Source organism: Papaver somniferum, chromosome 1 (genome assembly GCF_003573695.1).
Source record: "Papaver somniferum cultivar HN1 chromosome 1, ASM357369v1, whole genome shotgun sequence".
In the NCBI taxonomy this organism is placed as follows: domain Eukaryota; kingdom Viridiplantae; phylum Streptophyta; class Magnoliopsida; order Ranunculales; family Papaveraceae; genus Papaver; species Papaver somniferum.
In genome coordinates, this window is record NC_039358.1 from 74,950,519 (window position 1) to 74,973,237 (window position 22,719).

A 22,719-nucleotide genomic window follows, 5' to 3' on the forward strand; every position below is an offset into this window, starting at 1 on the left:
ACTCTCAAGTGTAACTTGACTAACCGGTATTCTGTATGAGTTGGATTGATCCTAACCACATGCTCATAAGTTCTACATGTTAACTTAGGGTTGACAAATACACACCAAAATCCACAAAATCCCATTGCAACGTTGATGTTTTGCTACTTATGATTATATTATCTTAACAATTACGGATTAAGACTCTAAAATCTAGCATTAGTATCAGCAAACAAGTTATCTAATTGGTCACTCAACAAAGGTGATAAGCACGGTAGGAGACAAACAATAAAACGATATTAGAAGAAAGATTAACTCGTATAAGTTATCAAAACTCAAGTCACACAACTTCAAAATATTCCTAATCAAACAAGTATTTAGCTACTGGATTTCTTGGTAAACAACGAAACACATATTCTAAACCGATTAAGCAAACCCAAATAAAAAGCAGGTGAAATGGTATTATTGCAGCGAACAAATGGAGGTTGTATTGTATAGACCGTGGGTGCGAATGCTTGTTGTTGTTGGTAGACGAAATGGTGACGGTGAAGTAAGAACTGCTGCTGGATTGGTATTGTATTGATGATCTAAGAACTAGTGCTACTGTAGTTGGTGACTGTGAAGGTTCTCTAGCTCTATGCGGGAACGAACGGTGGTATGGAAGTGAATGGAAGGTGCAGGTGGAGATGTAGCTCGCAGCAAACTTGGTGATGGTGTGGTTGGTGGTATGCAGGTGGATGATGATGTTATGTAGATGATAATGGAATGCAAACTGTAGGTGGGGTAACTGGTGAGGGTTGTTCAACGAGCTAAAGGTCGTTGAAACTAGAGTTGTGTGCAGTCGTGAAGGGGTATTGGGATAATCTCTTTTCTGTAGGTTTTATCCCCTTTTATAGCTTGCTTTACCCCTGCAATATCGAATTGGATTGAGACCCAAGTTTCCTAACAAGACAAACTTCTAAAAATTCCATAATTGACGGCACAAGATTCATTCCCTAATTGTTTTCTCGACAGCAAACTCTTCCCCAATTCCTTGACTTATCGGCCAAACTCAGCTCAAAATCTCTTATACAGATTTGTATTAATCGTATCTCAATTTCTTATTAAGTCCTAGACTTCTAATCATCATTATGAACCCACACACTTACACCACTGAACCATGTTTAATAATGCACATACTAGAGCAGATCTGGTGGTCTCCTCGCTACTATCTCGCTACCAGAACTGCAATGAGACAGTTCTGTCATTCATGGGGTTCTAACAATCAGTCAAAACCCTTAAAACAAACCCACAAATTTGTATCACATCTCCATCTCTGCAAAACCCATCTTTTCCGTGTCATTCCTAACTTCAAAAACCTTGCCAAACCCTTCGTACACAGTAAGTAGAATATACACTCTGGTTAGGAGGAATCGTAACTGAATCGTGTATAGTGACATGTTTATGTAGGTTAGCCGAAACTATCCAATTGAACGACAAGCTTAACCATTTTCATATAACACTTTAAGATTTTTCTTGAATCACACATATGATCAAAAATGTCTAGATAGTGTTCTTAGAGAGTTGTTCAAATGCATCTGAAAATATTCGACAGGGTAAGTACGTGTACCTGGTATGTGTATTGTACATGTTCGTCAATACATTTGTCGTAGTACATGTACCGGGTGTGGATACCCTTAAGACAAAAACGAGTTCAGGAACTCACAGATATTTTATGGTTTGCGTACTGGGTATGCGTACCGTTTTCGGTTTTGAAACCAACAGACCTTTTTCTGTTTGCATACTGGGTATGCGAACCTTTCCTTGTTCACGATCAACAGACTTTTTATGGTATGGATACCAGGTATGCATACCAAAAAGTCGTTGCCGAACTATAGCTACGCCTATACGTGTACTAGGTACATGTACTGCGACTCTGGACTTATAACGATTCTCCCAATATGTGAACTAGTATGCATACTGTCATGTATCCAGGTTTACAGTAGTTTTATATATCTATAATAATCGATTCGAAACATTCCCGAATAACATCAATGACACATATTATTCTTCCATGTTATTTTCAAACGATTAAATCTTGAACCATAATTAGGTTACAAACAATAAATTGTTCTAAACCAAATTCATCGAGTATGAAAAAGTGTTCTTAATCTTAGTCATATTTCGTGAATAATATTCAAGATAAACTCGACTCAAAATTTCTATTATGCATGTACTGTCTAGTCATGCGACAACGTCTCATAGATAGAAAGGTGAAAACTTGAGAAATAGGTGGTTCAGTCTTCACTTACCTTTTGATGTTGAAGTTCTCCAAAGCTCTTGTTGATCTTCGCCTTCAAACAGTAGAACGCAGTGATACCCGATTCTCAACTACACACTTCTATCCTAGTCCGAGACTTGACGAGATGTAGACTAGAAATCAAGATATAGTTTTGACAACTAAATTTGACAACAAGCTGGAGATAACAACACTTGTGAGTTCGACCGATCAATACTCTAACAAGTTAAATTAATCTATTGATCATTTTAACGCTAGTTGATAGTTGAGTTGTTCATATTATCGATTATCTCCTACACACGTAGCTAACGCGGCGCCTTGTAGAGGGATTATGTACATTTGTGGAGAAATCTCATTTGAAGACAACGCCAATGAGTTAACTGATCATACTGATTTAATTGATGGAATCAATCTAAGTTCCCAACTTGTAAAAGTGTTCTGAGTTGCACCGTGAGAGTGCGCGTTTTGGTGGTTCAGATGGATAAATTCCAGTGACTAAACGTACATGTTATTTGGTGAGACAAAAAAATTTGGGGATAGCTAATTTTACATGTTATTGGAGATGAATGATTTTAACGAATGATAGATCAATATGGTGATGAAGTTAATGTTTGGTGACGACGAAAGAATCCCTAGTCATCCTTTTCTTTTTGTTCTTGTTATTTACTTTAATCAAACTAATCCTCCCTTAGTATTTGCTTTTAATGTAGTTTTCTTAATCTAAATAACATCTTATTTACAGGGGTCTCCGTGGAAACGATTCTTATTATCGCTATATTACTTGTTAATTTTAGTGGAAATATCTAAAGTAATTGTTACACTTGCGACAAACATCATTGCACAACTTAGCAACCTAAATCATAATATTTGTATAATTTAACCCACCCAAACAGTTGGAGTTGGACTATTTTATTTTTTCATACAATCGAAGCATAACAAAATCAATAAAAATTGAAAAGTAACTGATCTAAAAAATCGCCAACTTTATGAGCACATAAAAAAAGTAATTGCCACATTTACAAAAAGGAAAATTTAACCCCCTCAATATTGAATCCTGGTTTCTCTAGTACTCTTTATAGGAATGTGCACAAAATCGAATTCTAAATTTGCAATTTTGAACTGTGAATATTGGTTGTTCTAAAAAATTTAGAAAAATCGAAAAAAAAAACTTCACCAAAATTAACATACAAATTTGTGGGGCCCGTCCCATCTTTCAAGGCTAACAGGGGATTTTTATTAAATGTGTTTGTCGATGGAGTATACGTTTCTTGGTTCCTAAGGCTATCATAGGGTTCTATTAAATGTGTCAGTCGGTTTTGATAGAGTTTGATTTTCTTGATTCATAAAGAATTTTAATAGGAGTAATTCGAACAACTACTTAAACCTAAGAAAAAACTGCCTCCACAAATTGTTATTGGAATCCGCATTTTGGAATTAACAGGAGTCATTTTTGGGTGATAGACACATTTTTGTGTCTAAGTTGTCCTCAATTTTCTGCATTGTTGGTACTCGATTTTGTACTTATTATGGTGTTTTATGTGTTTGTAGTTATTTTGGGGCAATAAACATTTTTGGAAAATTCGGCTCGAAAAGTTGTTGAAGGCACCCCCGGAAGACAATTGCTTGACGGACCCCTACTTTGGATAAGGGGCACCCAATTACTAAGGGGCACCTCGATCACTATTTGCACCCCAAGACATCCACCTTCTATTCGCACCCTACTCTAGATAGGGGGCTATCTTCTTCTTCACGGTTTGAGAAATATTTGGCGGGAAAATGTTGTTTGGAACTCCGGTAACATACAGACTTCTCAGGGAGGATTTTGGACGTGATTCTATGCAATCTTTTCGTGGATTTGGTTTGGGAATATCCTTTTTGGATAAAACAGGATTGGTAATAGCTATAATTTCGAGTGAATGAGGATTATCTATGAATTTCAACAAAACAGAGAAGGAAATAATACTCGGATATTCTATTACTATATTTGGAAGATAAGAAAAGATTTTGTTGCAGATTGTCGAGGTATTTGGACAAGTATTATGTGCTCGTGATGTACCCACGTCTTTCACATGTTTTGAAGGTGTTTGATCTCAAACAGGGAAGTTAGAGAAATACTCGGGATTACACGAGTTTTGTGTGAGAAATTTCGTGGCTGCAGCATTTGAGTGTTGTCTGACGTAAGGGAGAAGCTTGTTTGGAGTACATTGAGCTACAACAGCAACATGGAAGAGTTAATAATGGAGAATTATTCTTGTATTTTTCTGGAGAAATAACAAGAATTTATTACGTGAAGATATGGAAGATTTGATGGTTGTTGGGTATAAAAGGGTTTCAAGGAACTCGCAGAAGGGTATGGAGAGCTAGGGGTGAAGTTCTGGTCCGTAGAAGAAGTTGCAGACGAGTTCTGCACTTTCAGGTGAAGAAGAGGAAGAACACAAAACAACATATTTAGGCAGTCGCAGAAACCGTTGCCTATACATTTAAATCCAATAACTTTGTAACAATTTCTGTAACAATTATTTCGTGTTCGCAACAGTCTGTTAGTGTTTCTCTGTAACTGTGGGTTCTGTAACAGTTATATCTGTTACAAACACACTGATTTATACTCTTTCCTCTTGCAAACACCTTTTTGAGCAATGAAATCAACTTTTGAGTGTATTTACAACATGAGGAGTTAGACCCATGTCTGGGGCGACGGACGAAGCTGAATTTCATCATGTGGTAAATTAAATTAATTCCTTAATTACTTTTTGCACCGATTTTTAATGATTTATGATTTCTATTAATTATTTGTGACTTTGTTTGATGACGCATACTTGGTTCTAGGTAATTTTGATGCTTCATGCTTACAATATACAACTAATGTTTTATGAAATCTAATTTGGCAAAGAATAGAATTAGTGTTTCTTTTATTTTGAGCTATAATTGCCTTGGATTAATTTTTGAACCACTTGAATATGAAAGTCAGTGAAATCCTGAGTTCCAGTAAACTCTTCATCCTGTGACATATTTTGTATATATTTTTTCATTTATTTTAGTTTATTAATCCTTAAAATCAATATCATGAAGTCTGAGTGAACGACAACTCTATTTACCACTATATAAAATTCGATCAATTTTTGGCGCCGCCGGCGCGGACTTGTGTATATATTTGTTTTTAGGTTTTATTTATATTTTTATTATTTTTGTTCTTTTTTATGCGTTTTGGTATTTTTTGTTTGCTTTCAGATTCGAAGCTACGCCAAAGAAAAAGAGAAAGTGCTGAAGAGAAAAGCAAAGCCCAAAAAGGAAAGAAAAAAAAGAATCCAAAAGGAGTAAAGAAGAAGATTTTGTATTTAGTTAATTTTTTTTTTCTTTTATTTTATTTTTAGAAACTGTAAATAGGATTTTGTTTTTGTAATTTTTTTTTCTTTTTATTTTTAGACTTTTTGGATTTTATTTTTGGGACATTATTTTTTAAAACCCTAAGGAAGGGTTAGTTAAATACTGTTACGATACTGTCTCGGCCCCTCAGGTTCGTACACTGACATCGGAGTCGGTGGCCTGAGTCGACTTCAACGGTCCATCGCATATCTGGTACGGGAGGTAAGACTCTATCCACCCACGAATCCCCTGTCAGTGGGTTTTATTTTGTGTTGAGAATGTCAAATTGGTATTATAATAGCCAATAAAACGAATATCCAACTGAACAAAATGGACATTACTACTTTGACCATAGTGTGAATAGTGGTTGAGAACATCCACCTTTTAAAGGTTACGAATCATACCATGATGAGCCTAACTACTATTTTCACACCCACAGGTCATACGAGCAAAACGAACCTCCTATTTATCTAGAAGAGTCTCTCAAGAGTTTCAATGAGTCAACACATAAGTTTCACTTATTTATGAAAGAGAGTTATAATATTCCGCTTCCAGAAGAGTCCGTAGAGCAGTCAACTAAGATGTCTCTAAAAGAGTCCCTCTAGCAATTTAGTGAGAGTACAAATAGGATTGTGGAAAAATTTGCTCAAGATAGTCTTAATTTTCAGTATAGTGTTCCCAATACCACCCTTGAAAATAAGGATAGGTTTTATTCACATAATCAAGATGACGAGGTTAGAATTGGTAACACTACTTGTTTAGATGAGGTTCGATCATTTTCATGTTATTACAATAATGATTGTGATGAGGATAGTATTGATGAAGAATCTGAAATATATAGGCATAGTGAGGAATCTGTTACTCCCAATGAGCTTTATAATGATAATGCTAATTCTAGTACAAATCCAAATAATTTTAATAATTATTCACCTATTCAAAAGGACGAGGATTTGACTAGAAATATCCCCGTTTTAGACGATGTAGTATTTCCTTTTCACGAAGCCAACGAAGGTTTAGAGGAACGAGTTTATTTTGAGTCTAACGATTTAGAAACAATAGTCTTAGACAAGGATAGTGAACTCGTAGAGATGAGTGAGGATGAACCTGACTTAGAAGAATCGATTGACCATTTCCAGGAATCTGATGACCTAGAAATTAGGGAAGTTGTGACTAGTCTTTATAGAGACACTGAAAACTCTAAGTTTGGGGGTGATTATCATTCTCGATGTGCTTTAACTCTTAGAAAGGTCCCTCACTTGGGACTTGATATATGTGCCTCAACCATTGTGCCAGATTATCTTCATACTAGCTCTCTCGAACCTAATAATGTCCAAGAAGAAGTTCAGTTGTTAGAAACCCATCCTCTGGTTGATGTGGTTTACCTAGGGGATAATACCCAAATTGACTTTGTTTTCCCACCAACTATTTTTCAACCAATTGTGGCAACGTATAAGTTTCAGATGTGTCAATTATTAAGTTTTGAGACTAAACCTAATTACCTTAGGAGATTAGGATCGACACATTTGCTTAAGAATGACCACTATTGTGGTCAACTGTGTGAGTCAAATATGATTGACTTAGAGGATCCCCAATTATTCAGGTTATTATTATGTGCTTCTAAGTTTTTACTTGAGTTTTTCCAGACTCTAATACCTGAATCGGATCTTAGCTACGAGGAAATGCAGTCCATGAAAATATTTTACCTAGACCCTTTTATAGAACCTGAACCTGAACCACAACTAGATATAGGTATCTTAATTAAAAAATTAGATAAGGGTTTGTTCGGTCTCTTCATGGTCTGTTGTAATTTCCTTTTCCTTTGGGTAACAATTTTTGATTTAGATGACCCGTAGTTGTTCAGGTTACTTCTTTATGATTCTATGAGGTGACTAATTCCTTACGATGTCTGGCTGAAGACTTTAAACTTAGTACTTCTTGGGAGGTAACCCATTATCATGCAACACGGTAATATCTTTCTTTAACTATTTTGCTTCAAGTGGTAACAGTTTCTCCTTGTTCATGCTTTTAATTTTATCTTTAGAATATTGAGGACAATGTTAGATTTAAGTTTGGGGGTATGGGAGAAACTTTTTAGTTGCAACAAATAAACTCCAAAGCCTAGAAATTTATGTTTATTAAGGATGGCACTAACCAATCTAAGTGAATGGAAGCATCTTGGTTGTAGGAGTTGAGGAACCAATCTGAGCTGGATGGAAACATCTAAATAGAGTCTATTCATAAAAGCACAGATCTCAGATGTTAGAAAAAAAAACATGGTAGTTTCGCCATATCTCGTTAAATCCTTTTCACTTCTGTTTTTATTTTCTTTTCTTTTAACTATGTTTCTAAGTGATTTGGTGGGGCACACGATTCAAGTTGTTATAAATTCAATAAAGTCGACCACTGGTGCCCTTGTATATGCCAGTTGTGTTGACCTAGAGTTAGGATTATCACCCGCTGGTCCCCTTGTATATGCCAGCTGTGTTGATATTAGTCAGACCGGTATCTCAGTCCATTAGGATAGGTTCATCCTAGTAGTGGCCTTCAGACAGATATGGGAAACACCGTTCACATTAGTCAACATCAAAACCATTGATGAGTGCCAAATATTGTATATATTTATCCCTTTTTGTTGGCATTTAACTCATCTTTTATGCATTAATTCTACATTTTATCCCATATTCTGTATTTTCATTGTTTTCAAGAATAAATATTTTTATTAATTAATTTTGCATTTTTAGGTAATAAATAAAGTCTGGATGACTTGCGGAGCAAAAAGAGCAGAGAAGTAGTGAAAAGCCGGGAGAAATCACCCAAGGAAGCCGCGAAGAATGGTGCGCACAACCTCATTTTCTACACACAAAAACGCCTCCGTTCTCAGCCATCAGATCAGCTCTCAGAAGCATCCGACGGTCGCTCCTTCATAGAGCATCAAAATCTGAAGTCTCTGCCAAGCACCACAGCGCTGAAATTCCAAGCCTTCAGATTAGATGGTAGTTGAATCCAACGGTTGCTCCCTTGCTGTTCATCAAAGTTTGATATCTCCGCCTTACACTACAGCACCTAACCTAATCTAGCACCGTTAGTTTCGTTGTATCACTTCATCCGACGGTCGCTCCTCGCTTGCCTCCGCATCACCGTCCGATCTACCTACCAGCTCCACATCCCACGGCTCATCCTCGCTGTTCTTTCAATTTTATGAAGCCGCCTAACACCCTAGCAACCGAACCTTACCACCTAACCAAACACCCCCCTTCTTCCCAAAACAGTCGAGCCCCTCTCCTCCATCACCTCCCTGTTTGCAGAACCAACTCCACTGCCACCACCGCCGTACCTCCATGTCCGCTACCACCAACTCCCCACCTGCTCAACATTGAAACCCCTATCACTCTAACATGCCTCTCACTTCTTTTCACTGTTTTCCCCTAGTCTAGGGTTTTGAAAATAGAGAAAAAGCATTGATAGACATGATAGAGAATTAGGTGAAGCTAGAGTGAAATTGAAGGCATGGAGAGGTAGAGGAGGACAAATAGAAGAATGGGTCGAGTTTAATTTGATGTTGCTACATCAAATTAGGTAAAGAAATCAAACCCTAGTCTACTGTTTTTAATTTGGGAATTGTTTTTGGTAGAACCCTAATTGTGTTGTGGACTATAAATAGCCTTGTGGGTGTGATGTAAAGACTATGCTTGGATTAGCCGGCATCCAGGACTTTCATGTCCTGTTAATGTTAATGTTTTTCTCTTTAATGTGTTCTGCTCAATTTCACTGCATATGTTAAAATTGTTTGTCTCCTGTTAAATGTGCTCCTGTTAAAATTGTTATTTTCCTGTTAATATGCATGTTTTAATTTCATGTTTTAATTTCCTGTTTAATGTGTTCCTGTTTAATTTTAATTTGTCACTGTTAGTGCCATGTTTAGTTTAGTGTTAAGTTTGTGCACTGTGAAGTGATGGAATGCTAGGCTAGAAGCCTTTGAAGCTTTGATTTGATTGTGTAATGGAAGAAATCAGTGCTCATAGCAAGCTGATTATCTTGCCATTCCTTTTGTATGCTTAGGTGCATTGTGTTGATTGAATAGTGGGGAGAAACTAGTGCTCACTAGTGACAATGAGCAAGCTAGTTCTCTTCCCACTCTAGAAGAATGCCTTAGCTTTGCTCTGTTAGCTTCTCCACATCCCTGCCCTTGGCCTTAGGCCTTGGTTTGTTTTGTTATCTTTCTTTGCTGTGTAGTATTTGCTTTGTTTAGTTCTTGCATTGTTCTCTGCTTGTTTTCTTTATTGTCTTCACTGTTTTGTTCACTGCCATCTTTTCTTTCTCACTTGCCTTGCACTGCTGCTGTGCACTTGCCTTGCTGCATTGCACTGCTGCATTGTACTGTTTTCTTCCCCTGCTGCTACTTCTTTTCCTGTTAACTGCCTTTCCTTCTTCTTGGCCTTGTGCTGTTGTGCACTGCTTGTGCAGCTGCTGCATTGCCTTCTCTGCCACTTCTGCTGCTGTGCAAGGCAGCAATTCTTGTTCTCCTTGTTCTTGTTACTGCATTCTAGTTGGATGCTGTTCTTGTTGATGTTGCTGTGCTGCCTTGTTCACCCCTAGCTGCCACTGCTGCTGCTTCCTCTCCAAAGCCCAGCCCACAGTCCACTGTTAGCTCAATCCCATTGAGCCCAAAAGCCCAGAGCACAACTTGAGCTCATCAAAAGACCAAAATAAAAGCCCAGGTTTAATCCAAAGGCCCAGATCCTTGACTGAATCCAAGGCCCAGTGCAATTCAAAAGACCAAAGCCCAAACTGCTTCACAGTTAATCAAAGCCCATCTTGCTCTTATTGTGAAAGCAACAGTTCCTAAGGGTATTCAAAGCCCATTGATATTCAAGACCCTTTGGTATTCAAAGCCCATTAGCAAATTTAGAGCCCAAATAGTTAGAATACTCCAAAACACACCCGATCTCTGTGGATCGACCCGTACTTGCACGAGCTACAACTGACGACCGTGCACTTGCGGTATTACTGTAGGCCCCCGCGTTTCATTGCGCTTAATTTATACATATCTCCGGGCCCACCAAGTTTTTGGCCGGGGATAATTTTTAGGACCTTTTAGAAGCCTACCAAGTTTTTGGCGCCGTTGCCGGGGATTCAAGTGATTTGGTGGGGCACACGATTCAAGTTGTTATAAATTCAATAAAGTCGACCACTGGTGCCCTTGTATATGCCAGTTGTGTTGACCTAGAGTTAGGATTATCACCCGCTGGTCCCCTTGTATATGCCAGCTGTGTTGATATTAGTCAGACCGGTATCTCAGTCCATTAGGATAGGTTCATCCTAGTAGTGGCCTTCAGACAGATATGGGAAACACCGTTCACATTAGTCAACATCAAAACCATCTACGTTTTTCTCTACATCCATCTTCTTGATCTTTTCATGTGATTGGTTGACTCCGGTTATGATGTCCAGGAACTATCTGAGTAGAGCTCTGTCACTTATATATGAATTTTAGTATGCTCGAGTGCAAACTCGTGTACAACAATTGGAATTTCGCATCAGGGTACTTCCTCCTGTAGTCAATGAGAGTATGCCAACCAAGGAGATTCTATAGTGCCTTCCAAGGTTCTTTGTAAATAGCTAAGGTCTGGAGTAAAGGTTTTGTGGGTACACCTCTGGTAAACCCTCCCAAGACTATAACTCGGCCACTAGGGCCACCTAGGGGTTCAAAGGCTTGTTGCACATGCTAAGTACAATCGCGATGCCTACGACAGTGAGTTAGGATTTTTATTTTCTAGAATAGATTTGCTCGAGGACTAGCAAATAATAAGTTTGGGGGTATTTGATAGACACATTTTTGTGTCTAAGTTGTCCTCAATTTTCTGCATTGTTGGTACTCGATTTTGTACTTATTATGGTGTTTTACGTGTTTGTAGGTATTTTGGGGCAATAAACATTTTTGGAAAATTCGGATCGAAAAGTTGTTGAAGGCACCCCGGAGGACAATTGCTCAACGGGCCCCTACTTTGGATAAGGGGCACCCAATTACTAAGGGGCACCTCGATCACTATTTGCACCCCAAGACATCCACATGCTATTCACACCCTACTATGAATAGGGGGCTATCTTCTTCACGGTTTGAGAAATATTTGGCGGGAAAATGTTGTTTGGAACTCTGGTAACATGCAGACTTCTCAGGGCGGATTTTGGACGTGATTTTATGCAATCTTTTCGTGGATTTGGTTTGGGAATATCCTTTTTGGATAAAACAGGATTGGTAATAGCTATAATTTCGAGTGAATGAGGATTATCTATGAATTTCAACAAAACAGAGAAGGAAATAATACTCGGATATTCTATTACTATATTTGGAAGATAAGAGAAGATTTTGTTGCAGATTGTCGAGGTATTTGGACAAGTATTATGTGCTCATGATGTACCCACGTCTTTCACATGTTTTGAAGGTGTTTGATCTCAAACAGGGAAGTTAGAGAAATACTCGGGATTACACGAGTTTTGTGTGAGAAATTTCGTGGCTGCAGCATTTGAGTGTTGTCTGACGTAAGGGAGAAGCTTGTTTGGAGTAAATTGAGCTACAACAACAACATGGAAGAGTTAATAATGGAGAATTATTCTTGTATTTTTCTAGAGAAATAACAAGAATTTATTACGTGAAGATATGGAAGATTTGATGGTTGTTGGGTATAAAAGGGTTTCAAGGAACTCGCAGAAGGGTATGGAGAGCTAGGGGTGAAGTTCTGGTCCGTAGAAGAAGTTGCAGACGAGTTCTGCACTTTCAGGTGAAGAAGAGGAAGAACACAAAACAACATATTTAGACAGTCGCAGAAACCGTTGCCTATACATTCAAATCCAATAACTTTGTAACAATTTCTGTAACAATTATTTCGAGTTCGCAACAGTCTGTTAGTGTTTCTCTGTAACAGTGGGTTCTGTAACAGTTGTATCTGTTACAAACACACTGATTTATACTCTTTCCTCTTGCAAACACCTTTTTGAGCAATGAAATCAACTTTTGAGTGTATTTCCAACATGAGGTGTTATACCCCATCTCTGGGGCGATGGACGAAGCTGAATTTCATCATGTGGTAAATTAAATTAATTCCTTAATTACTTTTTGCACCGATTTTTAATGATTTATGATTTCTATTAATTATTTGTGACTTTGTTTGATGACGCATACTTGGTTCTAGGTAATTTTGATGCTTCATGCTTACAATATACAACTAATGTTTTATGAAATCTACTTTGGCAAAGAATAGAGTTAGTGTTTCTTTTATTTTGAGCTATAATTATCTTGGATTAATTTTTGAACCACTTGAATATGAAAGTCAGTGAAATCCTAAATCCTAGTAAACTTTTCATCCTGTGACATATTTTGTATATATTTTTTGTTTTATTTTAGTTTATTAATTCTTAAAATCAATCTCATCAAATACGAGTGAATGACAACTTTATTTACCACTATATAAAATTCGATCACCCCACCATTTCAATTTGTGTAGTTATTAACCCTCATATCAATTGTTATTTGCCAGTGTCAAACTGTCAAGTTGAGAAAGTGGGTGCCTATACTTACAGGTATGGTACTCATAGCCGGGGCCACCCATCCCATACTCGTACCATCATACGCGAAGCCTCTAGAACCAGCAGAATATTCCGTCTTCATCCCGAATTACAACTTTTATTAAAATGTAAAACAGGAAAGAATATTCAAAAACACAATCCAAAGTTTATTCCCTTCACCTCCGATAAATTGCCTTCCATCGAACCCCCTATTTTCATCACCAACAAAAAAATTAGTCTTTAACAGCTGCTCTGAAATCTCTTCTTCGTGTCTCTAATGTTCCTTATCTTGATCAAGTTCCTAAGCTTTTATTCTTGTCGTATTCTTAGAATTCATCATCATCTTCTGATGAAAGAATGAAGTCGGTCAAAGAGAATTCAATTCTTTCTTTCAATAAAGCTGCAGATTACGTAGTCGATTATGTTGAGTTCGATGTTCAAGTTACGAAAGATAACGTGCCGGTTATTTTCCACGACGATGAAATCATCACCGGAAAAGAAAACAACGATATGTATATGACGATATCTGAGAGAAAATTTGCTGAAATTACTTTAGATGGGTTTTTTAGTTATCAGTGATGGACCTCAAAAAAAGTTTGTTGTGAGTAAGCCTCTGTTGAGAAAAAGTAAAGATGGAAAATTTGCAAGTGGAATGTTGAAAACGATGATTCTTTGTGTACATTACATGAAGCTTTCCAAAATGTGAATTCATCATTAGGATTCAACATTGAATTGAAATTAGATGATTACTTTGTTTATCAAGACGAACAACTTGTCGATCGACTTTGCGAAATTTTGCGAGTAGTGTTGGGCTATGCAAAGGAGAGACCTGTTATTTTCTCTACGTTCCTGATGCAGCAAGGCTTGTCAGGAAGTTGCAGAACAGATATCCTATTTATTTCTTAATATAAGGGGGGACTGAAACTTACACTGATGTTAGAAGGAATTCTTTGGATGAAGTTGTAAAATTGTGTTTGGAAAATGGTTTGCAAGGGATTGTATCAGATGTTAGAGGTTTGTTGAGGAATCAAGAAGCAGTGTCTAGGATTAAGGAAGCTCTTTTTTCGATTTTGACATATGGTGAATTGAATAATGTGCGCGAGGCCGTTAATGTGCAGTATTTGATGGGTGTTGAAGGTGTGCTCGTCGAATTTGTTGGAGAGATATCAGAAGTTGTCTCTGATTTGATAAAACCTGTCAAGGAGGAGGAAGAGAGGATCAGCTTCACCCAATGTAAATTTTCCTTTCTGCAAAATCTCGTTTCTGAACTGACACAACATTAAGATACCAGGGCCGGACCAATTGTGAACTGACTTGAATTTAGCCCCAAGTTACACTGAGCTAACCATGCTACCAAAGCTTTCTTCCATCAGACTGTTGCGCTCAATGTAGACGCCAGAAGACGCATAAACATGCCCATTTTTCACAAAAGGGTGGTACTCTTTGTTAATTACTACATGGTAATAATCTCTCATTTTTAACTGTAGTATATCTTCGAATCATTGTATGGATTCTTGATCTTGAAGCTGTGATAACCTGAAAGTTTGTGTTACAATTGTTGCTTATATAGTATCATGGAGGAACCAATTTCGGGGAAAATGCATAAGGGTAATAAAAACATGTTGATGCAAATTAATTTTATGTTTTAAAATATGTATTCCCAACAACATAAAACAGCATAATAAGTATAAAAATGAGTACTAACAATGTTGAGAATTGAGATCAAAATAGACACATAAATGCGTCTATCACCAAGTGTCGACCACACTTTCTATTTCCGCAGCAATAAATGGCTCTCATAGTGATTTCTTTTCTCTGCATCTTGGGTTGGATGGGCCCGCATCCTTTCAACACGAGTGACGGGAAACACTTTTTTAGGGGGAATTAGGAGTGAGCATAAAAACCGGAACCGCGGATTTGATCCGTATCCCTTCGCAAAATTGCGGATTTCACCCAAACCGCAAAACTTATGGGCCGGACACGGATGGGATTCTCAAATCCGCACGTTTTAGCGGTTTGGGTGCGGTTGAATATTGAAAACCGCGGATTCACCCGCACCGCAGAAGCCCAGCTTTGCTAGCCATAAGCCCGAGTTGGTCACTAAGCCCAACTATGTATATTAATAAAATAATAAGTGTACCAACTAGGAAACTACCAAATTAACTGGACGTCACTCGTCAGTTAGCTAGTTGGATGGACGTCCCTGGCCCATGCAGCTAGACAAGTTCTGAACATGCATAATGCATGATTAATGGCCCATAAATGCCAGTTCTCCACGCTTATTCAATCTTGCATGTTGGAGATTGCTATGCGAAGTTTGGCTATAATGCTTTGTCATCTTTTTAAATTCCAAGAGTGAAATCCGCGGTTAATCCGCAACCGACCCGTACAATCCGCGGATCCGCAAAGGTTAAATCCGCGGATCCGCAAAGGTTAAATCCGCGTATGATTGGGCCGGTCACGGTTCAATTTTGCAAATCCACAACTTTGACGGTTCGGTTGCGGGTGACCCCTAATCCGCAACCGTCCGTCCGTTGCACACCCCTAGGGGGAATGATAAGTTTGTGCGGCGAGCACGTGCGACCGAACGATCTGGAGCAGGCTTCATTTCCCAACCAATCATGGGCTTTTCAGGGTTGGGAAACCCACTGAGAAAATAATAGAAAACCAAAACATGAGTTACAGATGATCGGTCGGAACAAGATGACTTATTATTAGTATATACATATATAAACAAGAGATTACTTAGTATAAACAACAACCAACAGAGAAATAAAAAGAACAGAAAAACCCCCATATTTTAAAACAAAGAAAACATGAGTAAAACCCTCTCACAGATGGGGCGAGCACGTGATGCTGAATAACCCGGCTGAGGAGGCTTTATTTTCCACCAAATCATAGGCTTATCAGGGTTAGGAGGCCCACTGAGGAGAAAAAAGAAAAGAAAAGGAAAACATGAGTTTTCGTTTAGGAAAAACAAATAACCCGACGGAAAAACTACTTAGCAATATATATATGTAAACAAGGCAGTGTCTATATCTTATTATAAGATCATCTTATTTGCTAAATAATTTACATAAAAAATAACTATAATGAAACATGATGATGATAAATTATCCAAAACTTGTGTTTTTAGGGGTTCGACATTTAGAATTAAATTGAAACAACACTTTTATCATAGAAATATATGTTTATTTAGATAAAGATGATATTTAATTTCAAAATCCATTGGGGAAAAAAACAACAACATAATCACGATGAACTTCTTTTTGTAAAGATGAAAAAAAACTAAAATGATCGACTGGGAGTCTGGGATGGTAATAATTAACCTAGATCTTTATATTTTTCAATATAAAAAAGTAATACATGAATCATATACGTGAAATATGAAATTTTATAAAACTTAATTATATTGTAGGATGTTTCCTATGTTATACATATACAAAACATTCATCATTAGTAATAAGAAAACCCAAAGACCAATACTAGTAGTAGTTCCAAAGAACTAAAAAGTAACAATCCACTTTCCATTTTAGCACCATTGATGTTATTTCGTATGAAACGGTAAAAGAAGAAAAAAATCTAATGTAACAAGTCACTTCTTCTAGTATTGCAAATGAAGAAAAACATTCACATTTCAAGGGGGATTATAGCTTTGTTTGCATCTATTTTTGCCACCCACATTATAATCACACTCAATTTTTTATACGATATGTACCCATTGCAAAATTGTTGGGCATATCATGGCCGGATGTAAGAATGAGCATTATGCTTTGAAACATAAAGAACTTAATACAACGAAGGATGCAATAAAGAAGAAGATCTTATTTAAAAAATTGAAAATTTTCAAGCAAGAGTTGAGAGTTAGGGAGAATATAGATGATATTGAGGATAAGCGTAGGACTCGGGAGTTGGAGAAATGTGTTTTAGTGCCCATAGATGAAGATTTAGCTAGGGATGTAATAGAAAAAACACCTGAAATCAGTTTCAGTACATACATTAAAAACATGTCTAGCAAGAGTTAGAAGATGGAGATACTGCTTTTGTTTGTGAAGGTTCAAAAGAAATAGAAATCTGTCAATCAATGTTGAGGAAGTGGCTCACAACATGGTCAATATGGGAGATGATGACCATATTATGACAATTGCTTGATGTTATGATTGTTATGTATTCAACGGTTGCACATGGTGTCGTGACAAGTGAAAAAGAATGTCCCAATGATACTCAAGATGATGTTTATGTTAATAAACCAATGGAAGGAATTTAGAAGAAACGAACAAATACTGTTACCCAACAAGTTGATGTGACAATGTATAAAAGTAAACATTGTTACGATGTTGATTCTGACATGTCAGGATATTGAATAAGATTTATATGAATAAGTGGATGAAGAGATACAAATTCCACCAGAAACTAATAATGAGTTTACTCCCGATGTTAAGGTGAATCCCTACGAGGATTTGCTCAATTGTTAGAGCAATGGTCGGTTGAACCCACAAGATATTGAATAAGACTGTTCGTTCTCAACCTCACGTAATTCACTTTTAAAAACCCTCAAATTTCACTTTAGCCTCTCACCGATTTTAGGAAACTAACATTTTGGCGACCACAATGGGAGGTTATCCACTCTGAAAAAGCGGGGGTCTAAAAACCTCACCCAATATTTCGCTTAGCAATCTGTATGGACTAACTACAATATATTTACAAGAGAATCAACTAGACAGTTAGACACAATCTTAAGAAACGTATATCAAATAGTTATACCTCAATCTCTCAATTCAATCCTCAATCAAACAAATAATAATTTTCGAGCCCGATTGAATATAAGAGAGATAACTTGAACGGTACCAAAGACCAATGTTCAAGGATCAATCAATTTCAATCAACAACCAAAGGTTGGATTTACCAATTGATCGATCCAACGCACAACCTGTGATATTTCAATTATATAACAAAATATAATGCGGAAAAGAAATAACACAGACACCAGAAGTTTTGTTAACGAGGAAACCGCAAATGCAGAAAAACCTCGGGACCTAGTCCAGATTTGAACACCACACTGTATTAAGACGCTACAGACACTAGCCTACTACAAAGCTAACTTCGGTCTGGAATGTAGTTGAACCCTAATCAATCTCACACTGATTCATTTTATTTTTCATCACTATTTGCACAATGACATATAATAGACTTTAATCTTTGTAAACAAAAGTTCATCATATCTTCCATCAATATTTGCATAATGACATAAAAGACTTAACTTTTGACCACGTAAGGGACAATCAAAGTTCACGGACGCAAACACACATATTCCATAACAAGTTGCAATATATAAAACCATAAGATTAATACTGCAAATTTATCTTCCAAATAAACTTTAGAATTTAAATAAATAAATCTAAAAACATTGCAAGATGAAAATCGTTGGAAATAGCTATGTAATACTCACAATAATGGCTATTCCAAACCCTGGTTATCCTTCTTAAAACATAAGAATAAATTCTCATAAGAAGTTTCCTAGATAAAATATGAATCAAGTTTCTTTGATAACATCATACCTTCGAAAGGGTCCATCATAAAAGGTATCACTAATATCTTTGATTCTTTTGACCGTAGAGACCCCATGTTCATGTGTGAGAACATTGACTTTCCGATCAACAATGCGGGCAAGATGCCTAGCTTTGACACAGTCCATGATGAGTTTCTTCTGATTCCTGATCAAGGTGTTTTGATCATCAACGATTTTGTCCTGACCACCAATAAGCTGATTTATTTGCAGTTGAAGATTTGCAAACTCGACCCTAGAGTCAATCTAAAAAAGAATTAAACCCTTGATAGATTCTCCAACCCAGGAGTTGTACTCTTTCATTTAAATCATCCTTTTCAAGACAAGTTCTTGAACAGAAACGCATCCTTTAGAGTCTTCTTCCATCTCAAGATTTACAATTTCTTGAGGTCTTGAGGAGTTTTCCATACTTTTTTTTATTTTTATTATTAGGGAAGGCAAAACACTATAAGATATATATATATATATATATATATATATGTTTTCAAGCTAGAGAGTGACACCCTTGTTGTGGAAACCCTAAAACTCCCAAGAGAGACACAGACGTTCGTGGACTAGTTGAAAATAACAGATCAGAAGAGATCCAAGAAGAATAAAATACTCTATGTTTTCATATATCCCACATGATCATGACTCAATAATTAAAAATTTAATCAGAGCATAAGAAGGAGATAATAGCAACAAGGAGTAAAGTGACTATACTTTCACAACAAAAGAAAACAACATAGTCAAATATAATACAAATGGAAAACTACAGTAGACTTGAGTATCTCCAAAATGTCATTCTTGCATCTCTCAATTTAGATACAAGAATGAAAATGACTACGATTAGGTAGTCAAGTGAGATGTAATCCCACTATGAGTATTGAGAGATGAGTTGTAAATTTCATCTGAAAGTTTGAACCTGGTATACCTTACATTCTTTCGTTTATTTCTCATTCCAGAAAAATTCAACATAACCTTGTTAGGTGATCCATCAGATATATTTTTCTGAGCATTAAGTCTAGGACCTCTAGAAGTTGGTTCCATAGGATTATAAGAGACATGTCTCCACCATCTAGACTTAGATTTACCATACTTATTCTCATAAATACTGGGAATGTGTATTTTTGTGGTGTAAGAATTTGCACCACTCGGAGGAACACGATTCATGTGGGGATTTCGAGATGAGTGACCATTGAAATCCATTTTATGAGAATCATATTTTTCTGCGGGAATGAAATCCATTGTAGTGGTAATTAGAGAGTTTACTCTGTCGACAGTAAAAAGAAGTAGATTTTGAAGAACGGAAATCTGTTTCTTTCTAGCAAAACAATGATGAACATAGTGATTCTTTTTCCCGCAGAAGGAACAGGTTCGTGGAAGAGAAACATTGGAAGGAACCCGTTTTAAATTCATAGCCATATTAGAAGATTGCAAGTTATGTAAACACTTCTTAGCAGGAACTTCCTTTGGAGAACATTTCTTCATGTACTGAAATTCTATCTGAGAATTGGTGATCGGTACAAAAGAATTTCTCATTAAAACAAAGTTTTCCTTTTTCAAGGATTTGCACTGTTCTTGGGCTAGAATAAGGGATGCACCCAGTTTCTCTTTTTCAACACGAAGTCTGTTTAGATCAGATGAATGCATCTCGATCAAACGTTTTCTTTTCACGTTGTAGAGTAGTTTCTGGAATTAGTTTTTCGATATTGTTGGAGAAGGACTCAATGATACTATAGAGTTCTCGTTCTCGACCAAGAGACTTTTGAAATTCATTAATGAGATGATCATGAAAATCAATAGTCTCAGTAGATTTTTTTGAGATTCTAGTGAGATCCATTTAAGCTTTTGACTGAGTGTCAAATGGCTCATTTGAGGGAATGTTATGAGAATTTGATAAAACAACCTTTCTACCTCGTGATTCGGAAGAATCATCTAAGGAGTTATCCTTTAAGGAAATACCAAGACATTTTGCATAATTAAAAGCTTTGGAAGACATTTTGGTGTGCGTAAATACAAGAGATGAACATCCATCCACAGATTCAGATTGCTACAAACACAGACCTATGAGGTCTTTAAACGTGTTTGCCTGCTCTGATACCAATTGAAAAAGCGGGGGTCTAACAACCTCACCCAATGTCCGTATCAAAATTATCGTCGGAAACGATTTCGGTCAACCAGAATAACCCAAATAATGAAAAGTGGTTAATTGTTTGAATATGCCTCAGCCCTTTGGACGTTGTTAGCGCGTTTGGATACAAATCTGCTTCAAAAGCAAAACTATTTTGCTTCACTAAAAGCTGATTTTTATGCTTCTAGAAATCGTTCTTGAAAATTATTGTCAAACAGATTTCTGACATTTCGACTTCCAGAAGTCGAAAAGTAGCTTCTGAGTGTGCATCCAAACAACATGTACAATTTTGTGGTTATCTTCACTTTTTTTTCTTTGAGGAGTGACTTCTTTGGTGTATAACTGCCCATATTACAATTATATTTAGGAAGTTTGGACCAGTGTTTTAAGACCCATCCCAACTTGGCCGGTTGGACCACAAAACCAGTGAACCAATCAAAAAACTGGGTTGGTTCAATTATGACCCACTAATTTTACTAAAACTGTGATAAAAACTAATAACTGATCAGTCCAACCGGTAAGCTGATATATTCCTTACTTTTCTTACACTAATAAATAGCACAATGATAGGCATGTTCGTTCCTAAGGGAAAGTTGAGCCAAAGTTGTCTATTAAATTTCTGATCAAAGTATAAATAATGCAAAAACTACGAAACAAATACTAATGCAAACAATGAGGATGAGAATGATTAGGGGGTCTTTCTCCACTAGTGGACATGAATCTCCTTCAGAATACGTCTATTAACAATCTTTGACAAGTTATAAGTTCAACAAGTCCATTAAACTCCAAAATCACTTCGTAGAATAAGTTTTCTACTCGTGTCTAGTCAGCTCTCAGGTGTAACTTGACTAACCGGTATTCTCTATGAGTTGGATTGATCCTAACCACATGCTTGTAAGTTCTACATGTTAACTTAGGGTTGACAAATACACACCAAAATCCACAAAATCCCATTGCAACGTTGATGTTTTGTTACTTATGATTATATCATCTTAACAATTACGGATTAAGACTCTAAAATCTAGCAGTAGTATCGCAAACAAGTTATCTAATTGGCCACTCAAACAAAGGTCATAAGCACGGTAGGAGACAAACAATAAAACAATATTAGAAGAAAGATTAACTAGTATAAGTTATCACAACTCAAGTCACACAGCTTCAAAATATTCCTAATCAAACAAGTATTTAGCTATTGGAGTTCATAGTAAACAGCGAAACACATATTCTAAACCAATTAAGCAAACCCAAAAAAGCAGGTGGATTGGTGGAATGGTATTGTTGCAACGAACAAATGGATGTTGTATTGTATAGACCGCGGGTGCGAATGCTTGCTGCTGTTGGTAGACGGAATGGTGACAGCGAAGTAAGAACTGTTGCTGGATTGGTGTTGTATTGATGATCTAAGAACTGGTGTTGTTGTAGTTGGTAACTGTGAAGGTGCTCTAGCTCTATTCCGGAACGAATGGTGGTCTGGAAGTGAATGGAAGGTGCAGGAGGAGATGTAGCTCACAAAAAACTTGGTGATGGTTGGCTGGTGGTATGCATGTGGATGATGATGTTATGTTAGATGATAATGGAATGCAAACTGTAGGTGGGGTAACTGGTGAGGGTTGTTCAACGATCTAAAGGTCGTTGAAACTAGAGTTGTGTGCAGTCGTGAAGGGGTATTGGGAGAATGTCTTTTCTGTAGCTTTTATCCCCTTTTATAGCTTGATTTACCCCTGCAATATCGAATTGGATTGAGACCCAAGTTTCCTAACCATACCAACTTCTAAAAATTCCATAATTGACGGCACAAGCTTCATTCCCTAATTGTTTTCTCGACAACAAACTCTTCCCCATTTCCCTGACTTATCG

At 36.9% G+C, this 22,719-nt stretch overlaps 1 pseudogene; it reads left to right on the forward strand.

Moving 5' to 3' along the window:
• The first annotated feature begins 646 nt into the window (after positions 1–646).
• On the forward strand, positions 647–14,757 carry LOC113335947 (annotated as a pseudogene).
• The last annotated feature ends 7,962 nt before the right edge of the window (positions 14,758–22,719 follow it).